Here is a 19,580-nt window from a genome sequence, read left to right as displayed (position 1 = left end):
GAACAGTGTTTTGAGGTAATACTGCTTAGCCAAAGGAGACACAGCATAAAGTTGACATGCTATTGCTTCTGCTCATGATTAGGGACTGAGCATCTCCAACACTGCTTATAACTCTCCTGCCAAATGCCCTTTTTGTGTGATCATATATTGGGACACATTGACTTAATGAAAAGAGGAAGCAACTATGTTATCTGATATAAGCCCCAGTAAATGGCTGCTCTTGTCTTCCATATTTAATCTGTTAACCAAGATATTTGTGCCTTTGAAAAGTTAAACTCACCTTAGGGAATGATGATCTTCAAACTCCATTCAAGCTGTGCAGTGGTGACACACACCTTTAATCCTAGCACTTGGGAGACTGAGGCAGGTGGATTTCTGAGTTCGATGCCAGCCTGGTTTACCGAATGAGTTCCAGGACAGCCAGGACTACATAGATAAACCCTGTCTCAAAAAACCAAAAACCAAAAACCAACCAACCAAACAAACAAACAAACAAAAAACTCTATTCAACTCCAAGCCTCTCTTCTTAATGTGAAAATCCCTGTGACTCAGTCATGGGGGTGAATTACTAGCATCTCCATCCCTCTTTAAAGAACATTTATGGATTCCCATAATGAGAAATCCATGTGGGACACTGGTGTTGCAAGGCTGATCAACTGTTGGCAGAGGTGTGAACAATGTGAAGAAACCAGGTGTGTTCCTTGGTATGACATGGTGAGTTCAGAAGCCGGAATGCAAAATGCTGGGAGGCTCAGTTCCTTGTAGAGAAACTATGGTGGTCAATAACTATCGTCAACCCTGTGGGCTCTAAAATCACCTAGGGTGCAAGCTGCTGAGCATGCCTGTGAGGGAGTGTCTAGATTATGTTGACTGATGTAGAATGACCCACCTAAGTTGGCCATACCGTTCTATGGCCTGGGATCTAGCATAAATAGATAGAAAATGAGCCAAGCATAGCATTCATGGCTCTCTGCTTCCTGACTGGATATAATGTGACTAGCCAGCATCCTGTTCATGCATCTGTATCTTCTCAAACTACTAACAAGTCTCCCCAGCCATGATGGAATGAGCTCCTTGAACTGAAGCCAGAATAAAATATTCTTTTCAGTTGCTACTTGGTTACAACAATGGTACAAGTCACTAAATACAATGACTGTGCCAGTGAAATGACTGTGACTAATGACTGTGTTCCTGTTGTGAGCTTGGTCTGCAGTGCTGTGGCTCTGGGCAAAGCAATCTCTCCTGAGTAAGCTCACTGAGTGACTATGACAATCCTTTGATGATTCTATCCCAAGTTCTTTTCTATAGGAAGCTAAGGTGTTTCCCAGGCTCCTGGGTTGGTATCTAGCTGGCTGAGAAGTTCTCACTACTTTTAGAAAGTCTAGCATTCACCTACTTGAATATAAGGTGGTTTGTATATGCTTGGCCCAGGCAGTGGCACTATTTGGAGGTGTGCCATTAGAGTAGGTGTGGTTTTATTAGAGAAAGTGTATCACTGTGGGGATGGGCTCTGAGACCCTCCTCCTAGCCACTTGGGAGCCAGTCTTCTCCTGTCTGCCTCTCGATCAAGATGTAGAACTTTGACTCCTCCAACTCCACATCTGCCTGGATGATGCCATGCTTCCACCTTAATTATAATGGACTGAACCTCTGAACCTGTAAGCCAGACACAATTAAATGTCCTTTGTAAGAGTTGCCTTGGTCATGGTGTCTCTTTACAGCAATGGAAAACCTAAGACAGAAGTTGGTACCAGGAGTTGGGTATTGCTGTAATGGGCCTAACCGTGCTTTTGTTTGGAAAATTGTGCATTTGAGAACTTTGGAAAGCAGTGGAATACTTCACATGGGACTTAATGTGCCATCCTAGTAGGAATATGGAGGACGATGGGGCTGATGGTGATTTGAATTGTGCAGACCTGGCCCAAGTGGAGAAGGATCGCAGTAAATGGCCTAGAAACTCTTCTTATAGTATTTTGGTGAAGAATGTGACTGCTTTTTGCCCTTGTCTAAAGTGTCTACCTGAAGTTAAGGTAAAGAGATTTTAATGAATTGCATTGACAAAAGAAGTCTCAGAAAAGCCCAACATACACTTTGTCCTCTGGGTTTACTCTCAAAAAGAGCTTTTTGATGAATCACAGCAAGCATAGAAAAGAAAAATACAAACTGTATAGTTCCAAGAATAAAAAGGCACAAGGAAGTAGAATGAAGCTGAATCCTATGTTCAAGGAGATAAACAGATTAAGAGAGTGGTGACTTTGGGGCAAGATCACACCCTGGTAAGCTTATTGTTTATGCTTTTGTAGTTGAACAAGGGACTTGGTTATTGTTTTCATTGGGACTTTTGATCTGAAATGAACTACAATCTAGAAATGGTGAGCATAACTGTGATCCAGATCTTGAGGAATAGTGGCCATGAAAAGCTTAGGCCTAGGCATGGTGGTATACACTTTTGATCCCAGGAGAGAAAGGCAAGCAAATCTTTGAGTTCAAGGTCAGCCTGGTACAGAGCAAGTTCAAAGTAGATAAAAGCTTAGGTCCAAGTGTGATGGTACACTCCTTTAATCCCAGAACTCAAGAGACAAAGGCATGCAAATCTCTGAGTTTAAAGTCAATCTACACAGAGCAAGTTCCAGGACAGCCAAGCTTAGGCAGTGAGGAAGTTGGAAGAGAGCAAGCTGGTGATAATGTACTAGAACAAAGGGGCCATGTTCCAGCTCCAGTAAGCAACAGAATTCAGCAGTGTAGGCAATGTGGCTCTGGCTTTAAAGTCAAGAATAGAAGCGACTACTGGGCCAATTAATGCTGGTTAGCTGGAGCTAAGAACTTAGCAATGATTAAGAAGAGAGCAGCATCTCAGAGATAAAATCTTCTAGGAAGTGTTTTCTGAGAGCACAAAAGAAGCTGTGTTCCAGAGATAGCTAAGGTTGTACTTCATGTTACAGCTGGACTTGACAATGTGTAAGAATCACCCAGGTGCTACTAGTTTGGAAGGCATGAAGGTGTCAGGGAGAGGTCATGGAAGGCCAATGGTGAAGGTGCAGCCTCAGTTGCAGTTGAAGGCCCAGGACTGAAGGGGTCATGCAAAGAAGCTGAGGCTTGGCATCATGAAGAGAGCCTATGAGAGGCTATTGGTGAAGCCTACTTACAATGAAAAACCCCAGCCTATTGAAGATGCCAGTACCATCGGAGGGCCACCAGGAACAGCAGCAGCATTGGAGTGGAGTCATCCAGAGCCTAGAGTGCTGCAGAGGGAAGAGCTGGAGAAGTGACCCAAGCCTTTTTGAGAAGCCCAGAAGATTGTGTGTGGATCCCATACATTGGAACAAGAAACTGTGAAGTTCAAGTTACTTTGAGGACTCCAAGATGTTAGAGATACTACAGCCATGAGCTATCTGCTGAGGAAAGCTGCTAGAGAAACCAGCCCAGGAGAAAGAAGTTTGTTGTAGTCAGCAAAGTTGAAAGGAGTTGGATATCTGAAGAGTGCTTTGACATCAGACATTGAGATGCAGGTTTTGACTTTGCCCAGCTAGATTTTGGTCTTGTTTGGTCCTGTATTTCCTCATGATGATGTTTTGGAATGGTAATGTATATCCTGTGATGTTTAAGGTATGTGATCTGCCTTTTGATTTTGACATTAGAGTTGAGTACACTTAAGTGATTCAGTGAATCTCAGAAAAGACTGAATTTTAGCACTGTTGAGACTTCTATAGATTATAGGGACTTTTGAGATTGAAATAAATGTACTTTGCCTTGTGCTATATTTGAGTATGGCCTCCATAGACTCATGTGTTTGAATAAGCCTATGTGAGCCAGGGAGTGGAATGTCATGATTTGTACATGCTTGGCCCAGGGAGTAGCACTTGATGATAATGGAGTGAACTTCTGAACCTATAAGTCAGCCCCAATTAAATGTTGCCCTTATAAGAATTGCCTTGGTCATGGTGTCTGTTCACAGCAATGGAAACCCTAATAGTAAGTCGAGGGTAGGTATGTGGGGGCAGGAAAGGGCCTATGATGGGCCCAGGTGGAGTTTGGAGAGTGTGAACTGGAGTTCCAAGGGGAAAAGCAATGCTAGAAAGGTAAACCTTCCAGATCACTGGCCAATGAGACATTCTGTAATGTGGAGAGCTGGAAGGTTACCAATCCAAACCAAACTACCTTGAGCTATCTTTAAGCATCTTTAATGCCATTCATTATTTATTATTATGATGTGGAAACAGACTACTAGCTCAGGATAGGAATGCCATAAGATTACACAAGTAACCTACTTGACTAAGACCCACGTGTCTGATGTTTCCACCAAAGCATTCTAAAAGTTCTTGATTTATAACTTTCTTTGTTCTGTGTTGCTATAGAAACTTGATAAAACTGTTACCACATCAGGGCACAGTATTTGTGGTAACATGAATCTGTGTTCTTGGACTGTAGTCACTTACATTTAGTTCCAAAATAAGTTCTTTCTTACTCTCTTTGAGGTGAGAGCTAGAAAGACAACTCTAGGTGGTATGGACATGTTCCCCTCTTCCTTTTGCCTTCTTTCCCAATCACTCAGTCTTGAAGCTATCAAATGGGGCCACAGTAGGAAGATAACAGTGTTAGTGAGAGCCTAGTGTGGGAACTAGAGCCCCAACATACCGACTAGAGCTTTGAACTTCATGTTCCATTCCCAGATAAGTAAGGGTCTGTAAAATACACTTACCTGACCTTTAAAAGAAATGAGTAAGACAGAGTTAGGGATGCTGCTTCCACCATGGCGGCTAAGAATGCTCTCTCTGAGGTTGTAATGTTGAGCCTGACTCTTGGGAGGAAAAGCGAATATAGGCTCTGTAAGGTGCAGACAATTAGAGTGTATCCAGGGCAGGTTTTTTGGCACATTTGAAAAGAAGGATGCTGGCCTGCCATGAGACCTCCTGGAGCTGGAAAGTTACAGAAGTGGGAGGGAGGCATTTATAAGGACAAAGATAAGACCAGAAGGTACACGATAGGTTCAGGCTGCCTGGGACATAGAACAGTGCATTCAAGACCTGTGTGTGAGGGGAGAAATAATGCCAGCACAGCTTGATGCTGGCACTACACTGTGGGAGAGGCATCATGCCAGTGTCGGGTTCATAGTCCGAGCACGTGGTCTGAGTGTGGTCCCTGTGTAACCACGGATGGCTAACCTGGCTCTCCAGGTCTTTGTTTCTGCTTCTCAAAGGAGGAGCCAAATTTTCTATTGTCTATATAGATAAATAATTATGGAGAGAGTTATTATGCAGTTTCTTTGAAAGGTTAGGCTAAGAACACAAGCAGATTCTTGGGGGATAGTCTTTGAAATGTGTTCTTTCCAGTGGGTTTTTTCTTCCTCTTTTTGGGGGGGAGGGGAAGGCGGGGGGCGGGGACTACGTATGGTACTGTTCCTGGCTGAAGCAGAGCAGTTTCTAGGATGAGACTGTAGGTGGCGCAGTTAGATTTTTCTCAGGTTGTAGCCATAAAAGCAAGTGCGTCCACATTTCATGTCTAGACAGAGGACGTGAATGGAATCATAAAACCTTCAGGCTGGAGGGTTCCGGAAAGGTCATCTACTCCCTCTCTTGTCTTTAGAAAACCCGACTCCTAAATCAACTCGCTGCTGCGATCCTTTCAAAGGCTGTTAAAGCTCCCCTGTTCCACACTTGGCTCATTGACAACAGGCAAACCCACAGAACAACAAATCCCCTTGCGTGTGTGTTTGTGTGTGTGTGTATGTGTGTGCGCGCGCGCGCATTTCTTGGGGACAAGACTGCACCGGTGAGGCACCAAAATGGCTGTCTCCATAGTCATGGTTGAGTAAAGGATGTCTTTGGGATACCACCAGACAAGTAACATTCTGAACAGCAGGGTTAAGAGCCAGGGGTGAAAGATTAAGATAGTGATGATGTCTCCAAGAGCTTTGGAGAGGCCCAGGAGTAGACTTGCAGAAAGACTGCTCTCCATTCTAGAAGGTTAAATGTCTCCATATCTAATTTTGATTTTCCAGTACAAATTAACTTGCTTTGCTCTTTCTTCCCTTATGGCTCTAGGGACAGAACCCAGGGCCTCACATTTGTTAGGCAAGTGCTAAATCTAAGAATTAATAATGCCATGTTTAGAAATACAGCAAACATGCTTTTGGATGACGGGAAACTCTTTACATGATCGCCTATCAAGCCTAATACAAGCTTTAGAGTATGTATGTGGCTTCCCAGAAAATCTGAAGAAAAAACAAAATCTCTAGGAGTTGCCTCAATCAGTTGGTAAATATGAGGTTTTGTTTGTTTGTTTGTTTGTCTGTTTGGTTGTTTGGTTGGTTAAATGCTCATCCTGAGTCTTACAGCAGTGCCTCAGCACAGCTGTCTTTGTGAGTTGCAGCTTCTTCCTCCAGAATCTTGTAAATTTGTCTAACAGCAGTGAAGGAACAGGTCAGTTTGGAAACAATAGTTAATTAGTAAAGAGGAGCGCCCAGGTCCACCCCCACATAGGTCTCAAGCACTTAAGCCTGCATAAGATACTGTCATTTAGATTCATTCTTTAGCTGAAATCATTTTGCCAACCTAATATTTATCAAGTGCTGAGCTAGGAGATGGAATCAAGCAGCAAAGACTACAGTAAACGTATATTCAATATTTTAGTAAGTGATGTACAGAAATTCGGTTGGGTCCTAAGTCAGCAGGATCTAACACAGCCTGTAGAATGCTCTCCCTAAGGCTCTTACAGGTAATTAATGCTAAGGGAATGAAGGTGGCAGGCAAGATCATCAGCATAGAGGGGTCAAGGCAGAAGGAACAAGAAGGAGGAAAGCTCAGAGTTTGAAGAGAGTATAGAACACTGAAGATACTGAAGGTGATTCAGCATGGCTGAGTGGCAAGTTTTGGAAGGCTGAAAAGGAACTAAGGCTGGAGAACAAGGTGAGGCTGGATTCCAAAAGACTTCGTTGGCTCTGGAAAGAGGTAGTTTTATTGTAGGAAAGGATCCTGGGAAGACCCTGAAAAGGGTATCTAGGGAGATGATCAAACTTGATGAAGATATGAGAAATACCTATGCCAAGGTGGCTGGAGATACAGATTTGAAAGTAGAAATATGTGGCCATAACCCAGGTAGTGAGCAGAGCTGGAGAACAGGGCCAGGGCCAGCATCTTCAGCAGTCCCTAAGGGCCAAGCAGAAGAAGACTTTAGTGAGTGATGCCAAGAAGTAGTCAGAGCTGTGAGGAGACAGCGAAAAGTACCACAGTGTCTGTGAGAGATACAGAGCGGAGGGGTAGTGGGGATCAGGCTCAGAAAGGATGTGGTTTGAGAACCTTGGAGAGTGTTTGTGCCCTGAGGGCGGGCTGGGGAGAGGGCTTAGAGAACAGCTCAGAGACTCAGCCTGAGACTGAGAGCAGTCTCTGAGGAAGGCATTAGCTGTGGAAGAGAGAAGAGGTTTTCTGATGCCAGGGGAGGCTGGGAGAGAAGTGTGGGTGGGCATCTATGACTACACTGGAAAGGGTCTGAAAGCCATCTCATGGTAACTTTCATTTTCTGTGTGAGCATCACAGGTTCTGGGCGGAGCCTTCTTTGCATTAGTCAAGCGACAGCTTGAAGTCCTTATTGAAGTAGGTTATTTTAAATAGTATATATGCAGTGGTGTGGGGACTAGAAAATTCTGATAATGCTACACAGTTTTTAAAATTCAAATATAATTACATCAGTTTCCCTCTTTCTTTTTTTTTTCTCCAACACAACCGCTCCCCCCAAATGTTATACTTTTGAAACCCATCTTGGCAAATTGAATTCATGGCTGAGGCAGGATGATATAATAGTATTCCTCTCACCATGAAAGATCCACCCCTGACAGTTGATGATGGGCATGTTAAAGGTAAGAGTTCAAGTGAAAACTGCACATCTTACTCTAATAAACATTTTATGATCAAACCTAATGGTGAGGTGAATTGAAACAAGACCTTTTTTTTTTCTAAAAAAAATCTGAACACTTGAATGAATACATAACTACTAATTGCAGCAGGCTGATATGAAAATCAGAAAGCCCAATAAACTTTATAGATCTGGATGATAATTAACACAATAACCTGAACTTAATTAGATACTTGTATTAAATGCTGGCAATAAGCAACATGGCTTTCCTCAGAATCCACCTTAAGTGTATACTAAATATCACAGCATGGTCCAATAAGGACAGACACAAATAGAGCTAATGACATTTGGAGAAATTGAGCAAGATAAATAAATCACGAAGAATTCGTGCGGAGCCTACGATGGGGGAGGAGAGGGCACAGCAAAGCACACCCTTTCTCCAGTCTCAGCCTCAGTGCAGGGTCCAGTGAAACCTGCAGAATTAAATTCCCTGGAGGCAGCATCCTTTCCTGTGGAATTGCTTCAGAGAGGAGGAGCCCTTGTCCCCTGGAGAAGAGCCCATAAAGCACCAGGAAGCCTCAAGTTCTGCTTACAGCAGCTCACACTATAACAGTGTGTGTGTGTGTGTGTGTGTGTGTGTGTGTGTTTTCCCAAGTCAGGTTCTTAGACAAGAAGTTGAGAAATCCTCATTCAGTTCTCCACTCCACTGCCACGTCTCTGCAGAATTTCCCTCCTAGCAACTGTCCTCTGTTGAGGTGAACTAAGGAATGCTTAAGAATGAAGGAGCTTCATCACCCCTCTCTCCCCTCCCTTCTTGGACCTCCTGACCTGCATACCCTACTCTTTCTCTCCCTCTTGTCTTTCTCATTGTGCTGGGGCTTGAATCACACTATCCTATGCACACACTCTTCCATGGAGCTACCAAACATCACTCTCTTCAAGACAGGAGTATGGGGGGCTAGAGGATGGCCAAGTGGTAAGTGCTTGCTGTACAAACATGAGGAGCTGAATTTGGATCCTCAGCACCCATGTTAAAAAAGAAAAGAAGAAGAAAAGTAGAGGCTGTGTTTGATAGCATATACTAAGAACTCCTACTGATGTCAACCTCTGGTTTCCATATTCATCATGGATACTCATGGACACATACACATGCATATACCACACACACACACACACACACACACACACACACACACAGGAACAAAGGGTGTGTAATTCTATTACTGTGTAGCTCAACATGGCTTCTCGCTCCTGGGTTCAAGTGTGTCTCTTCCTCAGCCTCTCTGGTAGCTGGAACTACAAACACATGCTACCATGGCCTCTCCCTTTTCTGTTTTCTTTTGAAAAAAAGTTAAATTTTGTATTTATTTATAAATACAAATAAATTGCGTATTTATTTATTGGTTTGCTTATTTTAAGCTGCTTAGTTATGGTCTCAGACGGACAGACCTCTGCAGATACTTAACGTGTACAGTTAGATGAATTTAGATGTGTTGCCACAATCAGGACAGACACATCCATCCCTTCCAGCACCTCATGAGTACCCTGAATCATCCTGACTTTCCTAAGGCCTGACTACTCTGACTGTCCCTCCCTCCAAGGGATGTTTCAAGCCGAGACCCAGAAGCTGGATAGCTGATGTTAGTTATTGTTGGAGGACTCAACAGTGACAGCCAAGATGGCATCCTTCATTATGACCGGTGACTGTCCCAGTTTTTCATTCTTTTGTGAAAATCTAGCTGACTGCTCTTTCTGAGGACTTCCCTGTAAGTCCTGCACATTGCTCCTGTTTTATTGCCTCTCCTCCACTTATTTAATTGCTCAGAAATGCCAGGCTCATCTGTGCCTGGTACACACTAGGGATGTTACTTTTGCAGTTGTCTGAGGATGTACTCCAGGGGAAGACTTTCCTAGGCTTTCCTGCCCATTCTTGTCTCTTTATGGCACAGCTTCAGAGAGTGCTACTGTAAATCAGGCTGCCCTTTTAGAGTGAGGAGGATATCAGTTTTGCATGGGACAGTTCTGGCTTTGGATCTCACTTCTTGTCACTTCCTGGCTTTGAAGAATTGAGAAAGTTGCCACATTTCTATAGATCTCATTTCACCATTAGTAAGGTGAGAATACTAAGGCCACAGTGGACTGTAACTTAACTTGAGGTAGAAATAAGATGGCAACTTGCCCTTGTAACAAGTAGCTGAGTCCTAGCCAATTACCTGCATCAAGGGTTCAGAGTACCTTTGCACAAGAGAGACAAGAGTTGTACCTCATGTACTTCCAGTTCTTTCTCTGGCTATCAATATAACCTACCTAGATAATGGGCAAGCCACCCATTATTGGGCAGATTCAATGCGTGGCAGAGTGTGAGTCCTCAGTGTAGCTGGTAGTAAGGGTCTGAGACATGATGTTTGACTATTGCAGTCATAGAAGGACTATGAATGGGTTTTATCCCCACTCTGTATGTTTCCTTTGCAGATACTGATGGTCAGAGGTGACAGGCATTTCATCTCTTATTTAGATGGCAAGGAGAACTTGTATCCAGCTATCCAGCCAAAGAGGAGCTCAAATGATGGTTGCTTCAGTTAATATTTGCAACAGTCCCTTTTGAGTCTCAATAGTCCAGAGTCATATGTCATCCATCTTTACAGTTAAATCAGGCACACAAATCTCCCACCTAGAACTAAATATGAATGAGAGGAGATTAACATTCTGGGCATTTGTACATTTCCTAAGTGTGTCATAAATGAAAAGAAATACTGAAATTTTACATTTCTTACAAACAAAATAATTGAGCCTCTGCAGATGAAATTATTTAAAAAAATAATTATCTAGCTTTATAGAGTATTATTTGCAATTCTAGAATCAGACGGCAGTATGGACCAAAAGTGGAGCAAATTATAATTAAAGCCAGAGGTTAAACAAAACTTACAGAGATAGGCTAATTACTTGCGGCTCCTGTTTGTCTTGTTTGAAGGTGATTGAACAATTGGCTGCTTGTTATTGGCTAAAACTCAGTTATTCATTACAAGGCTAGGTAACTGTCTTGCTAACATCTCAAGTTAGGTTATAGTTCACTGTATAAGAAGATATCTGTCCTGGTGGCTTTATATCTACTTGACATAAGCTAGAGTTACCTAAAAGAAAGGAACCTCAGTTGAGAGAATGCCTCCTTAAGATTCAGCTGTAAGGCATTTTCTTAATTAGAGATACATGGGGAAGGACCAGACCATTGTGCGTGGTACCATTCCTGGGCTGGTGGTCTTGGGTTCTATAAGTAAGCAGGCTGAGCAAGCTATATAGATCTAGCCAGTAAGCAGCACTCTTCCATAGTCTCTGTACCCATTCCCACCTCCAGGTTCCTGCCCTGCTTGAGTTTCTATCCTGGCTTCCTTTAGCGATAGACTACAGTATCAAAGTGTAAGCTCAATTAACTTGTTTTCAACAACTTGCTTTTTGGTCATGGACCAAATAGTCCCAGCAATAGAAACCCTGACTAAGGCAACACCTTTGAGATAAATGGAAATGGAAGCAGAGGTATCTTAGGGCAAATGTAACAAACCCATATGTATTAAGTCTTTGACCAGGTCTCAGCCACATACTGAAGCTGTTGTGAGAAATGAGGCATGTGTGAGTTCTGCAAGACTTCCCTACAAGTCACTTAGACTAGCTCAGAGCAGTTAGAATAGTTGTGAGAAAACTTGCCTACAAGTTCATGTTCAGGAAAATCCTCCTTTGAGAGGTGATTCAGAACCTAGAGGAAAAGAAGTTAACAGTAGAGGGAAGCAGAGGGGAGAAATCACCATAGAAAGGCAGAGGCTCCGGAGTTGGGCAAGTGGTTCAGTGGGTAAAGGGTTAACTGCGTGAGGACCCGAGTTTGCTTCCCAGTAGCCACATAAAAGAGTTGGCACATGGTGGCACAGGTTTGTAATCCCAGTGCTGCAGAGGCAGAGACAAGGAGAGTCTTGGAGCTTGCTGTCTAGCCAGCCAAGTCAAATCAGAATATGTAACATGCCAAGATGACAGAGCCTGTCTCAAAAAACAAGTTGGACTTCATCCTGAAGAATGACATCCGGTGTTGACCGCTGTCCTCCACAGGTGCACACAAGTGTATGCTACCTACACAAACACACACACTCAAATGACACCCAATGTTGACTGCTTTCCTCCACAAGTGCACACAAGTGTCTACACACACACACACACACACACACACACACACACACGTGTGGGGGCACTCACAGGGTGGAAGGAATCAAAGAGAACAATTATAGGGTGCCTGGACAGAGTAGGAGGCTCTTCCTAAGAAACATGACCCTATTCTTCCTGCAAGCCTTCTAGAGTACTTCAGAAACCCATTCAGATATGCTCAGAGAGAGCTCCAACCTCCCCACTTAACAAATTACGAACTAATATGTTATCAAATTAAATTGGGAGTGCAGCCATTTGGAAAGACATTTCAAGTTTGGTACACTGAACTGGTCATTTGATTCACTCTGTTCTTTCTAAATGGTCCCTAACCATTTTTGGTACAGAAAATAGCACACCTCAGATCCCTTTGCATTAAGAACCATCTGGATGCTCAGTGACTAGAGGCACTGATAATATGTAGCAGCTTTTCTCTTTCATGGTGAATTGTATAGTTTCCAAAAAAACTCCCTTTGCTCTACTTTCTTTGGAAGTTAAATGATTGTAACTTGTTTCTAGTTTAAAAATCATAATAGAAAATAATTTCAGAGCACCTTTGCAGCACCATTGTTGTTTGGACAAATGTTGCCTAGGTCCCGGCCCCCGACCCCAGCCTTGTGTTAAGGGTTTGGTCTTTAGCCTCTGCCATACATAGTGTGAATTAGGGGAACTGGTTGGAGAAAGGAGGAAGTTAAGTCATTGGAGGCTTGCTTTTCATTGCACTCTGGGAGCCCAGTCTCCTCCTCTATCTTTGTGCCTTGGCCAACATGAGATGAGCAGCTTACTCTGCCAATTGTCTTCACTGTTCTGCTCAACTTGAGCACCTTAACTGGCTAGGGCAGTTCTACTTGATAATGGTTTTTGTTTGGTTAGCTTTTTTTTTTCCTCCCATGATAAAAACAAGCTCTTCCCCTCTCTCCCTCCCAGTTCTGGAAAGATGTAGATTCAGCCACAGACACCAAGCAGCACTGCCATGAAAGCTGTATTCCCTCTCCCTGTTGCCCATCTCTTGGTCCAGTCAACCACCCACACACTGGTGAGAGGAGGCTTTCTCTTGCTTGAGAAAGGACCCTGGGCATCTAGCTGCCAGGCAGCTAGGAACAGACATGACACCCAAGGGCAACAGATGGACTCCTTTTTCTAGTCGCTCCTCTCTGAGCCTTGCCTCGCCTTTTCTCCTTGAGTTGGCCCCAGTAACTAACACTCGGGTGCAACATACTGACTTTAACATACCAACCAAAGAATAGAGACTTGAGAGGAAAGAGCTCATTGTCACCTTCCTTCCTGGGTCTTTAAAATGTAATAATAGTAATGATAATGGAAGCAATAACTTTGAATGAACGTGATAACCATTTACCAGGAACGAGTTAATAGAGAAGGCACTTCTTAATGCCTGACAAGACAGAATAGACAATACATGTCAACTATTAGTGTAATCATCATATATTACACACACAGCATTCCCAGGCTACATGCCAAGTCTTTTCCATACATAATCTCATTTAATCAATGCAAGATGCCCTACTGAGAAGGAGATATTATCATCCATTTTACAGATGAAGGCATGAATATTCCAAAAACTCAAGTGTATACATCCACATACTTGATACATTTGTAGTTGTTATTGGAACACAGTCTTCATAATGCATGTCCATTTTCTAAGTTGACTGTAAAGATCTTCAGGATGAGGGTAGCCTGTGCAGAGTTTAGGATATCATGAAGCTGGCAGATTTTCTTGAACTTGAAAGTTCTATCATGAAGGCTTAGAGCAGCAGTTCTCCACTTGTGAGTTCCAACCCCTTTGTGGACTGAATAACCCTTTCACAAAGGTCACCTAAGACCACTGGAAAACACAAATATTTATATTGCGATTCATAACAGTAGCAAAGTTACAGTTATGAAGTAACAACAAAAATAATTTTATGATTGGGGATCATCGTAACACGAGGAACTGTATTACAGGGTCCTGGCATTAGAAAGGTTGAGAATCACAGACTTAGAGCCTACTGAGTAGGAAATGCATCTGAGTGGGAGAGAAGGAACAATAAAAAAGGAAGATAAGAGGAAACATGAATTGAGTATGTATTTGTGTGCTTATGATTCAATACCCTTGCTATTTCATATATGTACTTATGTATGTATCAATGTGTTGATAAAGACTGTAGGGAACCAAAGAAGTGGTCCAGTGGGTAAAGGTGCATGCCTGCCACTCAGCCAGATAGTCTGAGTTTGATTCTCCAGTTACCACATCATGGAAAACTACACTGGACCAACTCCAACAACACACACACATACACACATATACACACACACATACACACATATACACACACACGTATACACACACATACACACACATACATACACACACTCACCTAAAGTTTTAAATGGGAATAATTTTTTTTAACTTAGTACTTATGGTTTACTTTGTATTTATTTTTTCTTACCTTGAGGATTGTTTTTAAGGCTAATTTATTTACACTCGGTCACTGAGTTAGCTAGACAGTGGTCAGTGTGGCCTCATCGTCAGGCTGTGGCTTCTGCCTAAGGCTGCAAGCTGATTATCTGTGCTCCCATTCTCCGCCCTACAGCACTGCCACTGCCTTAATAAGAATTTTACATTTTCCACTAAAACACTAAAGCAGACCATCAAGAGAGGTTAAGAGGGTAGCTCCCTTAGAGAATAGCCAGAGAAAAAGCCAGACAGTCGGTTTGGGGGATGATTTTTGGAACAGAAACTGCTTAGAGGTGTGAAGATGGATGGGCTGACCTCTGGGGTCTTCTCCAGTCCCAGAGCTTCAGGATTGATTTGCCAATGAAAATGTCAAGCCTCTTCTTCCCTAAGATGATGTATGGCAGCCTGACTACATCCCCCACATCCACCCCACCCGCCCCTCACAGCTGATTAAAAATCCAGGATTAAATTAGCAGAAGCGGTGGGAAGGAAGGATTTCTCGGGGAGTGATAATGTTGTCCTAAGACAAGGCAATAAGGGGAGGAGAAGGCGGGGAAAGGATGCACAGCAGTCAGGGAGATGGGGGCCAGTCAGGGTGCAGATGCTGCTGAACTATGAGCACCATCGCTCTGTGTAAATCAACAGGCCTAGGGTATAATCTCTCCGCACTTTCAGGTGTATTAGAATATATACTGTATAGATGATATAGTCTGATTAAACAGAACAGATACATATGAAAGAAATTGAGATGCATGCATTGTAACCAGGAAATAAGAGGCTCAGCTTGAACTCGGGACCCAGTCAACAAAAGTCCACTGGGTGTCACTCTGTGTCCCATATACTGTTCTAGGTACTGGCTACTGAAAGAAGCCAAAGGGACCTGAAGCACTGCCTGCCCCCATTGCAGCAAGCGTAAGACAGGCAAGACACCAAGGGGAATATATGCCATTCCCATACCAAGTAGGAAGCAAAGCCAAAAAAGGATAGGCTGTATCCGTGGCTATTGTAGGAAGCAGTAAGGTTTGAGAGGATGATCAGAGCTATCCACCAAGAAGGAGCTACTGAGTGAGAGCTGAGAGAGGCAGAGAGCATCAGTAAATGAGGCAGAGAACCCAGTGAGGGGGTGGCAGAGGTGGGTGTGAGCTGGCCGGTGCCTTATGAACCATGGCCATGTAGCTGGACCTGGAGTTATGGTTGGTTGTGAACCATCATGCGGATGCTGGGAACTGAACCTGTGTCTTTGCAGCCCCAGACTACCACTTCTTGATTGTAGAAGGTGGGGTCAGAGGTGGCAGGAGCCAGCTGTGAAGAGCCCTGGACAGAGAGGATTTGTGGCTTTCAGATGGAATGAGATGGAGCTTGCTGTAGGCAAGTAATCTGACCAGCACTATAATGGGGTCACTGTGGCTCAAGATCCAAGTATAGGGACTACCCTGTACCCTGGGAGAGGAACACAGGGGAGCCAGGGTCCCTGCAGTTACCCAGACCTGGAGTACTACTGGAGCGAGAGAAAGCAGTTAAGTTTTGTATATATTAAAATACTACATGTTAAAAGGTGAACGGGGAGGTAAGCCTCTGGAAAGGAAGAAAGCTTTTGCTAATTATCTGTCTCTCAGTGCTTCTGTCACATCTTGTCATCTCGGTTAAAGAACAACGAAGTTGAGGTGAGGCATGGCTTGAAGACAGCTGGCTGATGCTTTTGGCTGCTTTCCACCGAGAGGCAGGAGCAGCATCCCTCCTGCATTTACAGGTGAGTTACCCCACCAAGCACTGTACCAGTCTGTTTACCAACCAAGAGATATAAAAAGACACAAGGCTCAGTGCCTGCCCACAAGAAGCTCTTGGTCTGTTAAGAGAGACGGGGTAAGGACAGCAATACCTTTGTGCTAGAACTGAGGGTGGCCCCAGGGCAGGGATGAAGACAGAAAGTAGGGCAGCCAGCTCAGCCTGCAGGAAGGTGACTAGTGAGATCCCAAAGTGTAGGAGCTAGCCAGGGGACAGGCAAGGAGAGGCTTCTCCAGGCCCAAGGACAGCAGGTGAGGAAGCATTGAGGTGTGATGGAGCATGGGGTGTGGTGGCCTGCGAGGGCTGTGTGGGTGGATTGGAGGAGGAAAGCCAGGGCATGACTCTGAACTCATCTCAGAATCTGTACTGTGTTTATGGGCACGGGTAGAAATGGGGGTCTTATCTCACCGTCCTAGAAAAATTAACCCCTGCAGCATACTTAATTTTCATCTTCCATCCTCAGTGTCTTTAAATATCAAATGCTACCTGTGAGAAGCCCGGTGACCCAATACCTAGAGATCTATCCTGCCCTTGTGAGTTCTCTGACCAGTAGTCATGGTGTATCTATCTGCAGAGAAAAGAAAGAAGAACCCATGCCTCACAACAGTACTACAAAGAAAAAATGAAATATGTCCTTGGAAACATTCCGTAAACTGTCCAAGAGCGGCTTCACTGTTTAAAAGTATCAGATGAAAGCTGTTTGGGAACTTGCCTGGTAGTTGTCTCTGCTTGTGATCCCTGAGCTTTCTGCTGCTCTGGAGCCCTGCTTGCCGAGGGGAGAGCTTCATAGCACACCCCTTCCCCACTCTTCCCACTTTTTACGCAAGCTGTAGCACCCTCCTGGCTTCCTGCTCTTTAAGTAGAGCACAGACCAATACACTTCTTTTTGAAAGATTTTTTTTTTAAGTATGTGAGGGTTTTGCCTTTGTCCATCACATGCATGGCTGGTACCCACAGAGGTCAGAAGAGGACATCCAGTACCCTGGACCTGGAGTTATGGTTGGTCGTGAGCCATCATGTGGATGCTGAGAACTGAACCTGTGTCTTCTACAGTTCCAGACTATCACTTCTTGATTGACATCTTCGGTTCTGCCTAATCATTGTGATATGTCATCATTAGCTCTAGTCTTCCCTCAACATATGCCCTGGTCTCCCATTTTGCCAAAAAAAATGAGGCCACTGGCATGAACTTCTGCCTCCATTAAAATCAGCATCAATAATCTAGAAACTACTGGCTCATTTATTAATGTCCTTCTGTCTTATTTGAGATCTCTCCTGTTCAGTGTTCCTCCTCACTCTACTCTGATACACACCACCTTCTCCCTACACTGGCTATCTTCTCGTTCCTTATCTACTTTCATCTTTGGAACCTTGCTCCATCCCTGATGCCCTCTTCTGTAGATTGTTTCTAGCTTCTGATTGGCTGGTTACCCTGAGTCTATAACTACATCAAGCCTCAGCTGTACAAATGCAATCTCTCCTGACCTCTCCTTTTGCTCTCAGCCAAGGGTCTTGGATATAGCACCCATACATGGGGGTCATGGCCTCCTCCTCAAGCCCACTTGGAAGGTCCTACCTGCCTTCTGACCCCACAACTCAACTTAAAAGCAACACCTCCCATTGGTGAGAGCCAGTGAGTGCCCTGGTCTGAGCCTGACATTTGTTTGTTTCTCGGTCAGTCCATGGAATCTCTCACTTTCATCTCTGGCCACAGTGATGCTTCCTTGCTCACAACGTTTCCTCTTTCACCATGTTCTTAAGCAAACATCCACATCCGCCTAGGGTTTCCTTCCGGCCAGCTGACTTTAGTTTCCCATGACCCCTAACTTAATGGTGGTGCTCACCTCCTATATTGAAGGTTCTAGGTCTAATTTTCTGGAGACTGGCATTTCTGCTGGACTTCAGACCCCTGCTCATTTGTAGTCTGCTCAGCACCACCCACCCCACCCCACCCCACCCCACCCCACCCCCAGAGCTGCAGATGGAAGTCAGCATGGCTCACACTCAAGATATAATTGCTTCTTGTGCTCTGATTTTGAATACTTTTCCTTTGTTTTGCCTTTTTAATGGCTTCAATTATTATGGGTCAGAATACCAGTACTCACCCAGAGGTTGTAGTTTGTATGTGTGCTGATGAGAGTGTGTGTGTTTGCGTGTACGCACATGTGCACAGGTGCTTATGTTATATAGGTAGCTACAGTTTGCACAGGTGCAAACCAATGTAGTACATTAGTTGGAGTCTTTCTCTAACACCCTCCCCCACCTTATTGTTAGTGATAGATACAGAATCTTTTACTGAGCCTGAGGATTTCTGTTACAGCTAGGCTTGCTGGCTGGCCAGGGAGCTCCCAGGAGTTCCCTGTCTCTGCCCCTCAATGCTGAGGTTATCTGTATATCTGGCCATGCCTGGTTTTTACAGTGGAGTTGCAAATTTGAACTTGGGTCATCTTGCCGTTACAGCAGGAGCCTCTGCCTGTTGAGCCATTTTCCAAGCCCATCTATACCATATTTCTCGAGACAGGATCTCTCACTAAGCCTGGAGCTTGTTCATTTAGATAGAATGACTGGCCAGTGAGCAATGAGCTCTGGGGATTCGTTTGTCTTTGCTTCCTCAGCACTGAGTTTCCATACATCCCACACACCTAACTTGTATGTGAGTGCTAGGGATCCAAACTTGAATCCTAATACTTAAGCAGTAAGCACTTTACCTGCTGACCCATCTCTCCAGCACTCATTAGGGATTATTACTTTTAATTAACCCCGTCAGAGATGGCCATGGAATCTCATTTCTGTAATTTCCTAGCCACAATCTTTGGATCAAACTCTACTCTCTAAGCTTTCTCCCTTGAACTAGTCCAGGCCTTAGCTTCCTTGAATAGTTCTCTGTGTTCATTTCTTGACTGGCCCTTTCTTTGCATCCCTCTCTTTGTCCCATATCCACATTCTATACTGTTGCCAGAGAAAATGTATTAATTTGTGTCACTGATTTGATACTCTAACAAAAGAATTCGTATTACCAACTTGATACTGTAACAAAATAGTGGACACAGGTGGACTTTACAAAGAAAAGTGATTTATTTAGCTCACAGATTTTGAGGTGATCTGATACAGCATTAGCAACCCATTTGTTCAGCTTCTGTCTAATAACAGGTAGCATCATGACAAGAACACATTGGAAAAAGACATCATGTCACTGGACAGGAAGCCAGAGAATAAGTCAGGGGTCCAGTTCATTTTTTAAAAAGCCTTTTTCTTGTAAGAGCTCAGGAGTTCTGTGGGAGCTAAGGGTCTACCCCGAGGTTCTACCTCT

The 19,580-nt window shown here is 43.9% G+C and overlaps 1 long non-coding RNA gene across 1 annotated transcript; it reads left to right on the top strand.

The window, feature by feature from the left end:
* Positions 1 to 16,110: 16,110 nt before the first annotated feature.
* On the top strand, positions 16,111 to 17,498 carry LOC116072418. The gene is made up of 2 exons (XR_004111433.1): positions 16,111 to 16,235; positions 16,734 to 17,498. It is a non-coding gene; the product is annotated as an uncharacterized LOC116072418 (long non-coding RNA).
* Positions 17,499 to 19,580: the final 2,082 nt, after the last annotated feature.

The sequence above is a fragment of the Mastomys coucha genome, unplaced genomic scaffold (genome assembly GCF_008632895.1).
Source record: "Mastomys coucha isolate ucsf_1 unplaced genomic scaffold, UCSF_Mcou_1 pScaffold23, whole genome shotgun sequence".
Lineage (NCBI taxonomy): Eukaryota > Metazoa > Chordata > Mammalia > Rodentia > Muridae > Mastomys > Mastomys coucha.
Note: the sequence above shows the minus strand (reverse complement) of the source record. Positions and strands in the feature narration are given on the sequence as shown.